Source organism: Notolabrus celidotus, chromosome 12, assembly GCF_009762535.1.
Source record: "Notolabrus celidotus isolate fNotCel1 chromosome 12, fNotCel1.pri, whole genome shotgun sequence".
Taxonomy (NCBI): Eukaryota; Metazoa; Chordata; class Actinopteri; order Labriformes; family Labridae; genus Notolabrus; species Notolabrus celidotus.
Genome location: NC_048283.1, coordinates 34,109,832 through 34,124,926, shown reverse-complemented (window position 1 = coordinate 34,124,926; position 15,095 = coordinate 34,109,832).

The following is a 15,095-nucleotide window of genomic DNA, read 5'->3' as shown; positions in this document are numbered from 1 at the left end:
AATACCATTTTAAATACATGTTATGTTTAAGCCTAAGAAATTAACTTGACTGCAGGTAGCATTAGCATTTCAGCTAACATGGCACTCTTAAGAATAGAGCCACCTAAAGATCTGGAGCACTTAAAGCTGTCTGACTGTGATTGAACTCTGAAAGCCTCTTGTTTTTTCCTCTGTAACCTGAAAACAACTCCAGTGCTGAGTTAGCCAGGAGGTCTCTGATGGCTTACTTTTTGGGTTTAGGATGAGTCAGCTCTTTTTTGAGAAAATGTCTGACTTGCATTAAACATAAAAAATTTTAAGTGCAGGATACAATCATCATGACCAATCAACCCCTTATAATCTACAATTTGTTCCCTGGTTTCAACATAACAGAGGACACAATGTGTGACCAGGGAGTTATGAGGTGTAACCATAGACTGTATATAATATAGACGTCATCTCACTGGTCTCGAAGTGAGGCTGCCACAAAAACTGCTCCCCCTAGTGGCTGGCTACAGTATAGGACAAAAACTCTGTCTCCTCCATTCATTTGAATGGAGCTGCAGTCAAAATTTAAAAAATGAATACACATCATACGAATGTTTCTCTCATCCGTATGCTGTGGTGATATGTAGTTATTATTTGACTGTTTTGTGTTCAAGGCCTCTTTTCCAAAAAGTTTATTTTTAGTTAGTTATTAAAGGTTAACCCTCCTTTTATGTTCGTTTCTCTGGAACAGCAATAATGTTACTGGGTCAATTTGACCCGGGGCATATTCAATTATCCAAAAGTGTCAGAACCCCAAAAAATCCCAGTACACATTTTTTTAAATCTAATTTTTGACTCCATTATTAACCATTTAAATCAAGATTTAGTCTATTGGTGTTCTTTAATCCTCACAGATCATGTTTCAATGAGGATAACTCACTCATTTTACATTAAAATTCATGTGAAAACTTTTTTTTTATGTACATTGGAAAGCCCTAAATATAAATGCAATAGTTTTATATGACATATATTTTTGTTTATTTTATTTAACATTTTGAAATTTTTATTTTTTATGAAGTGATGTTGATAAATGAACACAACACCTCTTCTGTCACATGCTGCCCAGATTTTTATGCTGCATTTAGCGGGTTGGAAAGATATATATTGCCTAAAATAGAATTTAAAAAGGGTCAATTTGACCCGCAACATAACAGGAGCGTTAAAAAACTGGGTTTTACATCCGGGTTTACTTTGATTGACAGCTGCCGTAGAGAGAAACTCTGTAGGACCTCGGGACGGTACGCTGTAGGGCGGAGCTTGTTACCGTGGAAACGCAAATTCTCTACTGGGCAGACTCTGGCTGCAGAAAATTTACAAGATGGCAGCGTTCTGGAACGGGATATTTTGGCTTCAAAACCATACAATGGGAAAAGGCAGAGCGACACTGTCCATTATATATACAGTCTATGGTTGTTACAAGGTACACAGGAGACAGAGTCACAAGAGTGAAGTGCAATCAATCACATTTTTCTAGTACTTTAAACCTCTATAAAAGGTTTCCACTTCATCGCAGAAGAAAATACTGTATATTGTTATGAAACCTGTACTTCACGTTGACATGGTTGCATATGGACACTTAAATATTCACATACCTGTAAAGGCATCACTTTTAACTGGGTTGTTGTGCTCTGTGAACAGTTTTCAGATTGTGTCGTGCTGTACGATTGAGTCACGCAGTTGGAAATATAAAGCTTGTTATGTATCTTTCTAAATGTGAACCCAATGGAACACAGATCCAGTGGAAATAAAGGACTCTGAAGTTGTATATCACCTGTATGCAATGTGCCAAGCCTCCACACACTTTACTTCCCTAAGGTCTATAAAACTACAAAACCTACAGCTTCAAACATTTGAGGAACGCATGAACGCATTCTATGAATTTTACATTCACAGTGGATTTCTAGCCTGTGGTTAAAAACTGTTTGTCATGGAGGGGAGCATGTCTGCTGATCAACACCAGCTTTAATCTGAGAAGAGAAACTAATCAGTGTAATCAGAAGACTGCCAGCGAGGATCCCAAGAGTGATTCAATGATTATTCCCACACAGCAGCGGAGGAGTAGTTGATGACTTTGCTCTCTTTAGCACTGACTGCTAAGACGGGGAGGCTCGTTCACGCCCACACAGGACCAGGGATGTTTGTTTCTAAATGTGACCTTTGTATGGAGATCTAATTGAGGAGGTGCTGGCTTGTATCTATTTGTTGTTTAGGTTATGATGGAAAAAAAATAATGAATGGTAGTTCTGTGGCATATGTTGAAGATGTGAAATACAAATTGTTGTTTGTATTGATAAAAAGAGCACATGAACAAAAACACATTTTTGCTCAATTTTGTAACACTCAAGATAAAAGCCCCCACACACATCACTGTGTAATTATAAAGTATATACAGGGCATTGATTAATAATACCTGCATTTATTCACATAGTCAAATATGTAATATGTGAAATAAGTCACTGTAAGTAATAGCTCACTATGTAGCATGTTTTTATTTCTGTAGGATGTACAATGTTTGCAGCATAGACTGTATATACAATGGACGTCATCCCACTGGGCTCGAAGTGAGGCCGCCACAAAAACTGCTCCCCTAGTGGCTGGCTGCAGCGTAGGTCAAAAAACTGTCTCCCCCAGTCATTTGAATGGGGCTGCAGTCAAACTTTAAAAAATGAATACACGTCGTACGAACGTAGGACCTCGGGACGGTACGCTGTAGGGCAGGGCTTTTTATCGTGGAAACACTAATCACCTACTGCACAGACTCTGGCTGCAGAAAATGTACAAGATGTCTGCGTTCTGGAACAGGATACTTCGGCTTCAAAACCGTACAGTGGGAAAAGGCGGAGCAACGCTGTCCATTATATATACAGTCTGTGGTGGCAAGTTGTGGCTTTGTTTTTGTAGAGTTCCATGCTCACAACCTGCATACTGAAATGATCTGGGGCTACACACCTACTTTTAAAACACACTGAACAAAAAAAAGGGGGTTGGGAGGGGGGGGGGGGGGTCCTGACTGTTTCCCTCTTCTGTTGGGTATTAACAACAACTGTTTCCATTATTTCTTGGGGAAAAACTTACTGCAAGAGTGCCCTCCCCCTTTTCATCCAATACAAATGAAATGTTAGTTATTTGGACTGTAATATGTACCACTACTTACATGAAAACAAATGTTTTGTAAGCTTGGGTGTATGTGGCGCTTAATAAAGCTAAATGAGCAGATTGGTCCAACTGGTTAGCTGTGTGGTGTTTGGCTGATGTTTATGTCACAGCTAAAGTGAGAGAGCTAATATCAATCAATCAAGCTTTATTTATGGAGCACCAAATCACAACAACATTAACTCAAGACGCTTTGAAAACAAAGCAGGTCTAGACCGCACTCTATGTTCTATTATTAACAAACACCCAACATCAAGACAGGATCAGATCCAATCAGATCCAGTCCCATCTTACAGACAGGACTCAGTCTGATCTCATCTTAATCCACCATGAGCAGAGCACTTAGCAGCATTTAGCAAGTTACAGTGGCAAGGTAGAAACCTCGAGCAGGACCAGAGTCATGTTAGACAGCCATCTGCCTCAACCAAGTTGGGTTTGAAATATGATGGTTACCCATCTGTACCCTGCGATTATATCATGTAGACTGTAAAACATACTGTCAGTGTTGTTTATTGCTAAATAATCCCTTGAAGCGAATTTGATTTTAAATGAGTCCTGTAAATTTTCTCTTGGATGTTGCACGCGGTTTGGATCCCTTGACGTACTAAACATTTACAGTCCTTTCTGGCGATTGTACCCATGCTTTTTGTTTGATTTTGAAAGACAACTTTCAACAGTTTATTTCAATTTCTGAGAAATGTTAGGAGGCTTATTTTTATTCACCATGACACTGAATGGAAAATGTGAAAACAAGTAAACACACTGAGCATGTTATTGAGTATGAACATACAACAGAAGGTACTTTTCTAAGCACATCTTCTCCCCCAGTCATTTGAATGGGGCTGCAGTCAAACTTTAAAAAATGAATACACGTCGTACGAATGTAGGACCTCGGGACGGTACGCTGTAGGGCAGGGCTTTTTATCGTGGAAACACTAATTACCTACTGCGCAGACTCTGGCTGCAGAAAATGTACAAGATGTCTGCGTTCTGGAACAGGATACTTCGGCTTCAAAACCGTACAGTGGGAAAAGGCGGAGCAATGCTGTCCATTATATATACAGTCTATGGTGGCAAGTTGTGGCTTTGTTTTTGTAGAGTTCCATGCTCACAACCTGCATACTGAAATGATCTGGGGCTACACACCTACTTTTAAAACACACTGAACAAAAAAAAAAAAGGGTTGGGAGGGGGGGGGGTCCTGACTGTCTCCCTCTTCTGTTGGGTATTAACAACAACTGTTTCCATTATTTCTTGGGGAAAAACTTACTGCAAGAGTGCCCTCCCCCTTTTCATCCAATACAAATGAAATGTTAGTTATTTGGACTGTAATATGTACCACTACTTACATGAAAACAAATGTTTTGTAAGCTTGGATGTCTGTGGCGCTTAATAAAGCTAAATGAGCAGATTGGTCCAACTGGTTAGCTGTGTGGTGTTTGGCTGATGTTTATGTCACAGCTAAAGTGAGAGAGCTAATATCAATCAATCAAGCTTTATTTATGGAGCACCAAATCACAACAACATTAACTCAAGACGCTTTGAAAACAAAGCAGGTCTAGACCGTACTCTATGTTCTATTATTAACAAACACCCAACATCAAGACAGGATCAGATCCAATCAGATCCAGTCCCATCTTACAGACAGGACTCAGTCTGATCTCATCTTAATCCACCATGAGCAGAGCACTTAGCAGCATCTAGCAAGTTACAGTGGCAAGGTAGAAACCTCGAGCAGGACCAGAGTCATGTTAGACAGCCATCTGCCTCAACCAAGTTGGGTTTGAAATATGATGGTTACCCATCTGTACCCTGCGATTATATCATGTAGACTGTAAAACGTACTGTCAGTGTTGTTTATTGCTAAATAATCCCTTGAAGCGGATTTGATTTTAAATGAGTCCTGTAAATTTTCTCTTGGATGTTGCACGCGGTTTGGTTCCCTTGACGTACTAAACATTTAGTCCTTTCTGGCGATTGTACCCATGCTTTTTGTTTGATTTTGAAAGACAACTTTCAACAGTTTATTTCAATTTCTGAGAAATGTTAGGAGGCTTATTTTTTATTCACCATGACACTGAATGGAAAATGTGAAAACAAGTAAACACACTGAGCATGTTATTGAGTATGAACATACAACAAAAGGTACTTTTCTAAGCACATCTTCAGGCTTTTAGACATTTATTTACTTCTTTTAAATGACCATGACGGTTCAGACTTTTCATGCTTTGTATGTTTCACTGAGGCTGTATTGGGTGTCTTGGAACTCCTGTATTAATTTAGCAGGTATGCAGCAGGTGATAAAGAATCAAGGCTTTTTGAAGGATCACTAATGGTTGTCTAAAAACTACATATATTATCAGGCTTTTCATATTTAACTTTGTGGCAAAGCCTCAATGAGATCTTTTTTCTGTTAACCATACCCACTTCTTTAAATAATAAAAAAAAAAGTTCTCAAGTCTCATTACGGCCCCCTTACTTTAAACAAAGCTTATTATAGGCCTCTCTGACATAACATCCTTCACAACGGGATGAGGCCAAAAAGGAAAAGAAAGCCAGCAGAGAAGGCTCCCACCAGTTGGGTTCCCCTCTGTCTCTGGAGTTGCTGATAACACACCAGTGTAGTACATTTCCTGGCATCAAATCAACTCAATGATCCCTGTGAGGCTTGAGAAAAACAGCCTGTCTTCCCATGGTTGACTGTGCTGTAAATATCAAGCATGTGGGGTGTTATTCAGGCCAAAGAGGATCTAAAGGTCATTTATAAACCAGGCAAAAGTTAAATTATACTTAACCCACATTCGCTTTTTTCTAACGTGGGAAAGAAAACTGTTCAGATACAGCTGACATCTTTGGAAGTAGAAACAGGTGTTGGATCAACATGTGCTGTACTGGTCTGAAATTTTAGAAGGGCCTTTTTTTTCTTGACATAAAAATATGGACCAGGGAAAACAAGAAACATCACCACAACAGACAGCATGTATTACCACAGCGTTTGACTGAAACCGTGAGGAACGAGGCAGCAGATGTTATCTGTAATATGTGGTTTTACTTTTACTGATTCAATATGATAGCATCCGTCATGGTGGTAAACTTGGCAAACAGGCTGCGATGACCAGAGAGTTGTGCTGCAAATTCAGAATCCTTCTAATTCAAAAACAACACAACAACAATGAATACAACAGAAATGTGCTTCAAATCTAAAAACATGTGCTGATGAAATCCAAGACAAATGCCTTTAGAGGCTCCAAATACACAAATGATGCAAAAAAAAAAAAAAAAGAAAGAAACCCATGTATAAAAGTGTGAAAATCACTACATTTCAAGTCATCACACCCAAAGAGCTCCAGACCTGCAGGGGGCGCCAAGTGGAACTTGATTTTAGTGCAATGTAATTTATGCAGGGGAAAAAAAACTGTAAGGGTGCCTCTCAAAGCTCTAAACGTCCATCCTCGCGTCTCTTCCTCGCGTCTTAGTCCCACCCACCAGAGATGCGAGGAAATGAAACCAGAGGAGAGAGGAGAGAGGAGATTTGTATTTAGAGAAATGAGAAGTCTTCTCCTCCGGAGCGTCACGTGAAGCAATGTTGGTTTGTGATGACAGCTTTAACAGCTGTTTGTGTCTGCACACATTTTCACTGTAATAACTCTGATCAATATAAACAGTAACAGAGCTCTGTCTCTGTGTTTACCTGTTTAACACACACCTGTTTAACACACACCTGTTTAACACACACCTGTTTAACACACATGTTCACTGTAATAACTCTGATCAATATAAACAGTAACAGAGCTCTGTGTCTGTGTTTACCTGTTTAACACACACCTGTTTAACACACATGTTCACTGTAATAACTCTGATCAATATGAACAGTAACAGAGCTCTGTCTCTGTGTTTACATGTTTAACACACACCTGCACATGAAGAGAATCAGCTCTCTGTTTATTCTGTCCTGAAGCATCGTGGATCGATTCATCAGTAAAATCCCTCATTATTAAATTATTTATTACTTTAAGGGAAAATAGAAACCATGCAACTCTTTTCAAACCCTGTGCTCATTAATGATCAGCCTCATATGAAACTTTATTAACCTGACAGGAAATATAACAAGTGTTTTTACTAACAGACAAACTTTACTGTCAGACTTCTCTTCATGATGAAAACCAGAACAAACAGGTAAACTAACAGGAGGAATAACTGATCATGAATATGATCATCTATTATCCATTACTCTATTTCGTTAGACAGTGAATCTGACAAAAACAATCAGATATAACATAATCCATCCTCTGTTATATTGAATTTATGATTTTGCGTTCAGTATTTTGTGTTTAAAATTCACATCAAACACTTTTTAATCTCAGCTCATCAAATACAGACTGTTTAGAAACCAACGTGTGTTTATGATCTGTTTCAGGGCACCCTTAGAGACTGTTTTATGGTCTGTTTCAGGGCACCCTTAGAGACTGTTTATGATCTGTTTCAGGGCACCCTTAGAGACTGTTTTATGGTCTGTTTCAGGGCACCCTTAGAGACTGTTTTAAGGTCTGTTTCAGGGCACCCTTAGAGACTGTTTTATGGTCTGTTTCAGGGCACCCTTAGAGACTGTTTTAAGGTCTGTTGCAGGGCACCCTTAGAGACTGTTTTAAGGTCTGTTTCAGGGCACCCTTAGAGACTGTTTTAAGGTCTGTCTCAGGGCACCCTTAGAGACTGTTTTAAGGTCTGTTTAAGGGCACCCTTAGAGACTGTTTTAAGGTCCGTTTCAGGGCACCTTTAGTGACTGTTTTAAGGTCTGTTTCAGGGCACCCTTAGAGACTGTTTTATGGTCTGTTTCAGGGCACCCTTAGAGACTGTTTTAAGGTCTGTTTCAGGGCACCCTTAGAGACTGTTTTAAGGTCTGTCTCAGGGCACCCTTAGAGACTGTTTTAAGGTCTGTTTCAGGGCACCCTTAGAGACTGTTTTAAGGTCTGTTTCAGGGCACCTTTAGTGACTGTTTTAAGGTCTGTCTCAGGGCACCCTTAGAGACTGTTTTAAGGTCTGTTTCAGGGCACCATTAGTGACTGTTTTAAGGTCTGTTTCAGGGCACCCTTAGTGACTGTTTTAAGGTCTGTTTCAGGGCACCCTTAGTGACTGTTTTAAGGTCTGTTTCAGGGCACCCTTAGTGACTGTTTTAAGGTCTGTTTCAGGGCACCTTTAGTGACTGTTTTAAGGTCTGTTTCAGGGCACCCTTAGTGACTGTTTTAAGGTCTGTTTCAGGGCACCATTAGTGACTGTTTTAAGGTCTGTTTCAGAGCACCCTTAGTGACTGTTTTAAGGTCTGTTTCAGAGCACTCTTAGTGACTGTTTTAAGGTCTGTTTCAGGGCACCCTTAGTGACTGTTTTAAGGTCTGTTTCAGGGCACCCTTAGTGACTGTTTTAAGGTCTGTCTTTTCTCTGTTATTAAACTCAGCTGATGTTAAGTTTCGGTTAAGTCCGAGCCGCTGCAGCGTCCAATCAGTGAGTGATATTCAATAAGGGGGCGTGTCTGTCAGAGAAAAGACTTCCACAAAGGCAGCTCTCGTGTTTCCTCGATTATCCCTCCTCGGATCAGTCTCCTCGCTCCTCGCTCCTCTCTCCTCCAGCAGTGTTTAAGGCTTTGGGACGCAAGTTAAAATGGCACGTCAGTAACTACTTACGGTTTCGAGCGAGGAGCAAGGAGACTGCAGTTTCGAGCTTTGAGAAGCACCCTAAGACTGTATGGCTCCGGGGCGCTGGTGGCCTAGTGGTCTAAGCTCCCCACATACAGAGGCTACAGTCCTCGTCGCAGGGGTCACCAGCTCGATTCCCGGTCAGTCGACCATTTCCTGCATGTCTTCCCCTGCTTTCTACTCCCCACATTCCCTGTCTCTCTTCAGCTGTCCTATCAAATAAAGGCAAAAAGGCCAAATATATATATATATATATATATATATATATATATATATATAAACTCCATGACTGCATAGCTCCATGATTGATAAGAGACAACTAATGTCAATACAGTAAATCACCAGGGCACAATTTCAATTTTAAAACATATTTGATAAGCTACCATCAGAACACAGCTACCATTAGCATTGCAATTACCTTCACCATTTCATGTACTTGTTGTGGAGTTCAATGTAGCTCATAGACTGTATAAATAATGAACGTAGTAGCCGTGATGTCACCCATCTGTTCCTGAGCGCTGTTTTGAAGCCATATTGGGAATGCTGAACACAACCAAACGTAGTGTGAGGAAAAGAGGCGGGGTTTGAGCCTCCTAGCCAACAGCTATGTGTTCCCACCTGTCAGTCAAGTCAGTCATGTCCTTTAATGTGCAAAACTCGTAGTCTGAATATCTTCTTAACATCGCCTTAGAAAAAGATTCACCCCCCGTACAGAGTGTGCCGGTAGAGAAATTGTCTATGTAGACTGAAGCCGTTTTTTGAACCAGGCTGTAAACATGTTTATTTCTGCTGTAAAGATCGTCTTCTTTGAATGGGTGTGTATGTGGTTTCCGGCGTTTCTGCAGCCAGCCTCAAGCGGACACTCGATGAACTGCAGTTTTTAGCACTCCGCATGAGCTTCATATTTTGAGATTGGAGGTTGCTGCTTGGTGTAGCATGCTGGTTGAAGAGTTTTGTTCCTGCACAGCAGTCAGTGAGGCATGGTGCTCAATAAAAACACGCTCTGTTCAATAAATTGAACTCTCCGTCTCTGTCTGCCGTCAGTAAATGGACCTCCTCATTGAACACTCCTCCCCCACATGCAGGCTAGAAGCACATTCTATGTGATGAATAGACAGGAGCATTTGATATGAGTATTTTTTTTATTACATTATGTATTTGCATCAAGTTTGCTATAAATGGGTTTCTGCACCTTGTTTTGTTTTTCTTTTAAATCTATATATTTTTTTATTTCCAGTGTGTTTTTCCTCACGTAAATCTTCTAGGAACAGCAGCCTGTTTGCCCTCTTTGGTTATAGCTTACACTCTCCCAGCATCATGGCTGTCATGTCTTAGTTTTATAGATCAGGGGTTCCCAAAGTGTGGGTTGGAACCCCCTGGGTGATCACAGGACACAAATGGGGGGTCGTGAGATGTCTTCCAGAATGTTTAAAAAATATTTATTATTATTTCTTTTTGTATATTTATCTTGTTTTCTTATGTTTATCTTGTTTGCACTAATTATGTTTTTTCTTTATTATTATTATTATTATTATTATTATTATTATTATTATTATTGTTATTATTTTTTGTTGTATTTGATCTCATCTTAATCCACCATGAGTAGAGCACTTTGCAGCATTTAGCAAGTGACAGTGGTAAGGACAAACTTCCTTTAACAGGCAGAAACCTCCAGCAGGACCAGACTCATGTTAGACACACATCTGCTGAGACCGTGTTGGAGAGAGGGATAGAGGGAGATGATAGTGGGGAGACGGATAGTAGTAGTTGTAGCAGCTGGAGTCTGGCACGTCCACAGCAGCAGAGATCCAGAGGAACCTACGAGACCAGGGAGCTCAGGGACTACAAAAAGGTCTATGGTTAGTAACTTTAATGAGACAGGAAGAGTTCAAGTAAGTGATAGGCAGAGAAAGGAGAGAGAGGGGGTAGATAGGATCCCAGTGTGTCAGAGCCCAAACTTGACCTAGCTCTAACTGTAAGCTTTATCAAAAAGGAAAGTTTGAAGCCTACTCTTAAAAGTAGAGAGGGTGTCTGCCTCCTGGACCCTGACTGGTAGATGATTCCAAAGGTGAGGTGTCTGGTAGCTAAAGCCCAGACCTTCCATACTACTTTTAGATACTTTAGGTATGACGTGCAGGCCTGCATGGGCTACAGACTTCAAGACTTGTATAGAACATCATTTAAATCCTTCTGAGGTACATGCACTTACAAAAAAGAAGGGTAGGAAGAAAGCGGGAAAGTGTATGCTGCCCCTTCCTTGGCTGTGTCAAATACTGTAACCTTTGGCCATGTCATTCCCCACACTCCCAGTTTTCACAGGGAAAGATTCCCACTTCCCGTTATCCTGTCTGCCATATTAAGGCAAATTAGCCCGCCCAAAAATAATCTGTAAATAACCCAAAATTTGCCCGGAGTCATTATGACCTGAAAAGTACCAAAGGGTTCAAAAATGGAATGTAACAAAAGGTTTACTTTATTTGGAAAGCATAAAACTTCAGATATCTCTCACACTGTGAAACTTACAATGGCAATCAAGCTTTGAGAGCAAGTGCTGTTCTGGTGGCACCAGACAAATACATTACATTTTATGCAAGGCACAGCTCTGCTTATCCAGCCTTGGTGATACACAGGGCTTGTACTTTAGTACAACTTATCATAATTCACAACAGGTAGACGGGCTGACTGTCTCTGTGTTTTGATAGATATACTTTATCATAGGAGTTTATAACTTGATTGCTTGGGTTTGATTAGGGCCATGACTTCTGCAGATATGTTTTCCATCATAATTTTTTGCACATATTTGACAGAAAAAGATTTTTCTTATCATAAGCTCAGCCCCATCTGATATTGATTTACTCCCACAGACACTCTCTGTGACTGAAATGAGATGAAGTTCAATACCACAGAATGGTAATGTCATTCAAGATAAACTCATGAGAAAGGTACTTTATTGATCCCCAGGGGGGAAATTCAATTTTTTTCACTCATGCTATTTTGGACGTGCTACACATACAGTTATTTTGGTATATACATACAATGCACACACATGCAGTAAACATGCTTAGGGAGAGATGTCAGAGTGAGGATGCTGCCATGAACCAGCACACCCAGAGCAGTTGGGGGTTCCGTGCCTTGCTCAAGGGCACCTCGGCAGTACGCAGGCAAGTGAACCAGCACCTCTCCAGCCACCAGTCCACTTGCCAAACTTCGGCCATACTGGGACTCGAACTGGCGACCCTTTGGTTCCCAAGCCAAGTCCCTATGGACTGAGCTACTGCCGACCCACCAGTGCACCCCGAGCAGTTGGGGGTTTGGTGCCTTGCTCAAGGGCACCTCCAGCACCTCTCCAGCCACCAGTCCACTTGCCAAGCTTCGTCCATGCTGGGACTTGAACCGGCGACCCTTCGGTTCCCAAGCCAAGTCCCTATGGACTGAGCTACTGCCACCCCAAGCATGAGCATGAGTCAATCAAATAGATGCTAGATAGTTTTTTGTTATAAAGACAGAAAGTATATCACAACAAAAAAAAATCATGAAAAGTTCTAAAGTTGAATTATTATTAATCATAGATAACTAAAAGGAGAGCCAGTACCTTAATGTAACTGGTGTAAGGGGCAGTGTGTGGTCATACTAGAATATGTGTGCAGAAACTTGTGTTGAAAAATAAAGCTGATGCGAAAATCCTCGTGTCCACTTACAGCTGGCTCCAGGCGCCAAGGAGACCCTATCAGACCCCCATTAATGGTTGTTTCTGCTGTTTACCAAGTCACAAGGCCATGGCCTCAATTCCACCTCTTCTTCAGCATCTCGCTGAAAGTTAATTACACTCATCATTTCCAATGTACTGACTGCCATCTTTGGGCATAATGACTTTTCCAAAACCAGTGGGTGAAGTCGCCGAGGCTATGCCCATGTTTTACTGTATATGGTTCCCTGCATGTCCCTAGGGTGGGCCAATGGAAATTGTATAAAAAGATGGCCAATGTTACAGCTCCTCAGAAGTCAAGCCAAAATATCTAAATAACCCTTTGTGACAGGCTACCGTGCAGGTCACACAGCTCATCTTCTCCATGTTAACAGATGGGACATGGGTTGAACTCTAAAACCAAAACCCACTTCAACTATCCATTTTGTGAACATACTGTCTGTCATTGTAGTACGTTTTTATCATGCTAATTTATGTCCAAGAGTTCATTTTTCTGAAAAGTCTAATGCTATGAAAAAGGGGGTGTGGCTTCTTGATGGACAGTTCATTGGACAATTGCAGCCCCTGCTGCGCTGTGTGCACCATAGTAGCAGAGTAGAGGAACAACATGTGAAATGTCAACATTGTGGCTCTAGCAGCCCCTCTACTGGGCAGTCTCCAAATGACATCACTTGTGCAAGATGCCATATTTTGGCTTCACTTTTCTGCAGCAAGAAGAGGAGGGAGTCTGTCTACCATCACTGGTTTCTTACTTAACAACATTTCACACCATTTACTAAGTGATGTAGTCCTGTCCACTTGTTGCTAGTACTCTCAAATGGTCCATTACTGGACTATCACATAAGTTAAATTGTGTTAAACGTGCTATGGCTGTCATGCAAGTTGTACAGATTGCACCCAGTGCTACAGTGCTCATGTGAATCATGAATTAGTGGACTGAGTTAAAATCACAGCGTGAAATACATTACAGTGGTCCCACCAAATTAAGTCAAAAGTTGCAGCTTGTGAAAGAAAAGACAGTGTTGAGATCTTGAAGTTGCACTTTGCTTCCTCATTGGCTTGCAGTGTGCTGACTTTCATTTTTGGAAAATAAGCAAAATCGATACCTACAAAGAAGGAATGTACATTTTAAGTATTCTCCGTGATCAATCTTTGGAAATGTTAACGATCAATTATCGATTAATCAATAACGTTTGTTTTTTTTCTTACGTCAAAAACAATGCCAAATATGTTGTCCATCCATCCATTATCTTGACCGCTTATCCCGTTAGGGGTCACGGGGGGCTGGAGCCTATCCCAGCTGGCTTCGGGCGGAAGGCAGGGTACACCCTGGACAGGTCGCCAACCAATCACAGGGCTAACACAGAGAGACAGACAACCATTCATGCACACACTCACACCTACGGGCAATTGATCAATTGAGTGATCAATCAACCTGAGCATGTTTTTGGATTGTGGGAGGAAGCCGGAGAACCCGGAGAGAACCCACGCATGCACGGGGAGAACATGCAAACTCCACACAGAAAGGCACCCGCCCGGCCGGGGATTCGAACCAGGAACTTTCTAGCTGTGAGGCAACAGCGCTACCCACTGCACCACCGTACAGCCCCAAATATGTTGTTTTACCCTTAAATTATATTTTTTAATACAACAAAATGCATTTAACTGATGGTATTGAATACAAGTACAACATGTTTAACACACTGAACATCAACAATCAAGCTTATAAAAATAATCTCCGTGGACTTGGCTCCAGTCTGGCTCAGACTACTAATAGTGGTTTTGCTGCAACAAGAGAACTCAACAGAAACACATTTCAGACTCTCAGTCCATTTTTCTACCTACTAGTTCTTATTGAGAAAAACAAGCATGCGCACGCGGCCAGGTGTCAGCCAGGAGTGCAACCCGGTCATAATCAGTCCAGCTGCAGAAAAGCTCAGACGGCTCTGATGTTGCTGCTCTGCAAACATAGTGTACAACCAATTCCCACCAGTCTGTTGGCTTTGTATCCAAAGGTGGAAATGTCCTGTTTAAAGTAGTCAACCTTCATGTCCGTGTCGTTGTTGGCAGTAGTTGCGTATTGATCCTCTTTAAAAAGCGCTCATGGAGACCTGTCACTCAGCCGCGGCGGGTGCTGAGCGTCTCCGCTGTGAGCAACACCTTCAGTCAGCTGATTCTGAAACATGCTTTAAACTTCAAACACCTCCCTGATAGCTGAACGTAATATGAGACCACATGATGTTTATTTCACGTGACGGAAAATTGAAAACAAAAACGTGTGTTTCGATGTTTTGGGTTTGGCATGAGCAAACATCAGTTCCCTGGATGGGAAAGAAACAGCTTTGTTGAGATAGCAATGGATCACAGATCTCACCAGGACACATTATGAAATGACCTCTACCTCTTTTGTGTTTTACATATGTATTTTTTTGTGTAGACGGTGTCAACAAATTTCCATATTAAGGACAAATAAAGATCTATTTACCTACAGATTTTTCATTATGCAGATTTCACTTTGAGGA